A 4928-nucleotide genomic window follows, 5' to 3' on the forward strand; every position below is an offset into this window, starting at 1 on the left:
GGAGTCCCGGAGCCAAGATAGTGCTTTCTGCAGGGCGGATCACTGTTCTCCGGCTGGGAGGGTGCCGGATGTCTGCGGCCCCAAAAGGGTGCTGCCTCAGCGGCTCTGTGGCTCCCGCCTGTCCCAGAAGCTGTCTCTAGAGTGAAGTTATATTTGTACTAAGATGAGTCCTATGTCACCGTCCACTTTCTAATTTTTTCACCCTTGACTGTGAGGATGAAGTTAAGCCTTTCATATTTCTTCCCCACCCAGCTTTGCACTCTGACATCACCATGAGAGTGTGAAGCCAACTGGTTGGACCATCAGCCAATGTTACAGGCAGATAGATCTTTTCATCCCTGGAGAAATGGTTGCTGGATGCCATAAATTCTCAGCAAAAGCAAATTGTCTCATCCCCCTTCTATGTCCTCGTAGCGTAACAATAAAAGTAGGAAGAGGAGGCAAGATGGCTCCCCAGGCAAAGGTACTGACTGCTGTGTGTGATGGTCCAAGTTTGAACCTTAGATTCCACACGATAGAGGGAGATAACTGACTCCTGAAAGTTGTCCTCTGACCTTCACCAACTCATCACACTGTGGCCTGCCAGTATGTGCATACACATGTGTGTGCACATACATCCACCATAAATACATGTAAGAGTTTAAAAACACTTCTATGCGAGTGAAAACACACAAAACAAAAACAAATATGAAAGAGACATAACAGGCCAATGGAAGACAGGCGCAGGTGCCCAAAGTAACCGAGAGAGCTTTGGTTACACTCTGTTGCTGTTTTTAATTTTTTTTTCCAAACAGAGTTTTTTTCTTTATAACAGCCCTGGCTGTCCTGGAAGTTTCTCTGTAGACCAAATTGGCCTGGAACTCATAGTGATCTATCTGCCTCTGCCTCCTGTGTGCTAGGATCAAAGGTGAGTGCCACCACACCTGGTATTTTGGTTACATTCTTAATTGTTCATTGAGTGTAACACAACAAATTTGTAGAGTGTCTTATCATCATGTTTGTAATAAGTTTACAACCTTAAAAGCCTACCAAGATTTGGGATGTTTCCAATCTTAATACATTCTAAAATTCTATGTCTTCTGGATCATACCAGTGGCACTAACAGTATGTGCCTCAGGTTAGCCCAGGATGTAAATACATTTCAAGCAACAAGATCCTGCTTCATTGTTAGAAGTGTCCATGAAATTGGTCTACTTGGCCATCTGTGCTATGGATGGATTTATGCTTTGAGTTACTGCATTACTTTTGATTGTCAGATAATTGCATATACTTTGGATTCCTGGATAATACAAGCTTATTATTTATTCTTAATCACCAGTAACTTTTTTTTTTGGCAATTGGATATTTTCAAATGTTGTTGATTTCGTTCTTTCCTTTGTCCATCCCTCAGTCCTCCTCTGTGTTGGCTGACTACAGACTTATCTTCTTTCTTATGTTGGCTCCCAGGTCTCATTCTCATTTGGTCTCTTATTTCTACTCTGTCTGGCATTTTCTTCTTCTCTCTTTTTAAAAAATTTTATCCAGTCCTTCCAGAATGTTTCTCTTTGAGTTTGTAGTGTCTTTCTTCTGGGCTTTGGCCACAGGAGAGTTCCCAATCTGTGACTGGAAGTGAACTTGTGTACTTTTTTGTGTAACATTATATGGACTGTCTCCTTCCTCCCCTCACCACTACCCCACCCTACGTCTGCAAGATGACCCGGTCTGTTTTTATTCTTACTGGATTTGTATGGCCTTGCCTCCCTCTGCAGCATCTCCCTCTGTGAGTATGCTTTTGCAAAATTATACAGTATTTTTATTCTGGTCAAGGGAACAGTCTGGCCCTGCTTTAAAGATGGTAATTATGGCTCTGTGAAGATCTTCCTGGAGAATTTGCACCAAATCTTCTTTTGTGTGCACGAATCCTTCCTCTGGCTTTGTGTTCTTATCCTTTCTGCCTGGAAGAACTCAAAGAACAAGCAGCATTAGACTTGGGTCCATGAGAAAGTATTTCTTATAGCTGCACACTATGAATTTGGGTTCTTCTGCCCTGTTTACCTAGCTTTCAAAATTATAAATTAAAAACTTGACCAAATAACTGGTGACCTTGCAAATAAGATTTTAAAAAGTTGACTTTGTATTTTAACTTATTTTTTGTTTTAATATTCTGTAAAATTTGGGCATTTGAATTATCATGTATTTCATTACAGTATTCCTAATAATTTGTCATACACTTCTTTCAAATACACAACGAGAAAGAAATGCTTATGTTTAAAAAGTGGGAAAAGAGCACTTCCATTTGTTTTATTTTTAAATTGGCTTAATTAACAACCTCCCCCCACCCCCAGAAACAATGTCTTGCTCTATAGTCTTGGCTGACCTCCTACTTGCTATGTGCCCGAGTTGGCCTTAAATTCTTGGCAGAGTGGGCCTTAAATTCTTGGCAATCCTCTTGCCTCACTCAGCCTACTGAATACTAGGATTACAGGTGTCTGCTACCATGCCCCATTGATATTTTTTCATTTTAATTAATATGTTTATGTTTATTTATGGTGCACAGTATTTTAATCCAATACATGTTATGGTGCTTAATAATGAAATCAGAGCAATTAGCATTTCCATTTCCTCAAATGCTACTTCTACAAATCAGCTACCTTCAAGGTCGCTTCTATTTATTTCAAGTGCATAATTAATTGTTGTAGAGCATAATACTTTGTGTGCTATTTAAAACCAATTCTCTTCATATAAGTCTATTTTGATCCTCTTTATTTAAACAATCACTATTTAAATATAATTATACTTGAAGGAGCCTTATTTCTCATCATGGTATAAATATTATGCTTTTACAAATTTCTGAAGAAAGGGAATAAAATGTACTTTGTTTGGAAGATGATATGTCTGTAAGCCTGATCCCTCAATTAAGGATTGTAGGGACAAGTTGAGTGCTCAGAGAGAGAGAGAATGAACAAGAGAGCAGAGTCTCCACGATTTGTTTCTTTCTTGATTTTGTAACTTAAATGAACTCAATGAAGTTAGGAAGCAATAGGCATTAAATAACAACAAGCAACACTTTTTCCCTTTATATTTGGTTGTGTGGTGGGCGAAATTTCAAGATGGCACATTTTTGTCTGTTTGGGTAGCTGTAACAAGTTGTCATGGACTTACTGGCTTACATAAACACTTATTAGTATTTTGTTTTCTGGAAGTCCAAGATCAGGTGGCCATCCTTGAATGAGTTCTGCTGTGGACTGCTAAACACAGCGAAAGGAGGGTGAGAGAGCACTCCTGGCTCTCTAAGGATAAGGTCTCTAATCCCTTCCTAAGAGCTCTAAGCTAGAGAGGTGAGGTGGCTTAGTGGTAAAGAGCAAGTACTATTCTTCCAGGAGACCTGAATTCAATTCTCAGATCTCGTTGGAGGGGGCACACACACACACACACACACACACACACACACACACTTAAAGGCAAATATTAAAAAACCAAAACCAACACTGAAAGAACTCTAAGATCATGACTGAATCACTTCCCAAAGACCTACCTCTTCAACATTTATTGGGGTAAAGGAGAATGGCCATTCAACCTGTTGCTAGTGCTCACATGTCCTGGCCCGTAGTAACAGTCTTTGCTAATATATTCAGGCAAGCACCAATCCTGTACTGCTAAGAAGGGTGTGTACACATCACTTCCCAAATAAATTAATACTAGGGGAATTATCATGACAGGTATGACCTAGTGACACAGCTGCTTACATCTGGTCTAGGTGTCAGAGACAAGAGGAGCTTGAGTGTGGGTGAGCCTCAGAGAGAATCTTGCTGGATGTGAGTGAGGAAGGGGCTCTGCAGCAAGGGAGCAGTCAGCAAGGAGATGCATCCCAGACCCAGAACCTCAAAGTAATGTATTCATTTCGTTGTTAGTGTTTTTTGCCCTAACCGTCCTGCATCTATCTTTATCCACTAGGCTGGACTTGAATTCAGAGATTTGCCTCTGCCTTCCTAGTTCTTGTTGTTGTTTTTTAAATTTCGGGTTTGGTAGTGTTAAGATCATGTCTAGAGGACTGTAAGCCTAAAGCCTTGCTTCTTAAACTACAGGTTTAAGGTGGGGTAACAGAATGTGGGGGGTACCTTGGAAATCCGGCACACGGAGCGTGTAATAACTAAAGAAGTAACCCAAGACCATCTGCACAGGAAGGAGAGCTGCTGCTGGAGAGCTCGCCTGGGTGTGTCATGCAAGTGCGCCGTAGCTCGCTCTGCACTGTCACTTCATGCCCTGCCAACCAACGCAGACTGAAACACCTCAGCTCCTATTCCTGGCGACCGTGCGGTGTTTACTGCAATGTTTTACTGAACGTGCAAAACGCTCTGCTCTCGAGAAAACACAGTGTTTTAATTATGGAAAACAAAGGCGTTTTAATACTTCCCTAGGACCATTCTGCAGCGCTCAAGTATAATTCTGAAATCAAAACCTTTTCAGCCTCGTTAAAGGAGATGAGGTTCCCAGTATGTTGTCAGAAAGCCCTTAAACCAAGAAGTTAAGAAATCCAGGACCAAAGCATAAAAGATTCAGTGTCTGTTGCTTCATGTGTCTGTGATACAAATGCTGGCGTATGACTTTGAAGAAAAAACAGAGTTAAGAAGGATAAGGAGGGGGCTGTAGCTTTTTAGTACAATTTTGGATTGTATTGTGTTCAAATGTTTGTTTTTAAGAACTGAGGTGCTGAGTGGAGTTTCATGAACACACACATATGCACATACACACACACATACACACATACTCACACATACACACACACACATATGCACATACTCACACACACACATACACACACATACACACACATACGCACACACACACACATATGCACATACACACACATACAAACACACACACGCACATACACACACATACGCACATACACACACACATATGCACATACACACACATACAAACACACA

The sequence above is a fragment of the Mus caroli genome, chromosome 13, assembly GCF_900094665.2.
Source record: "Mus caroli chromosome 13, CAROLI_EIJ_v1.1, whole genome shotgun sequence".
NCBI lineage: Eukaryota > Metazoa > Chordata > Mammalia > Rodentia > Muridae > Mus > Mus caroli.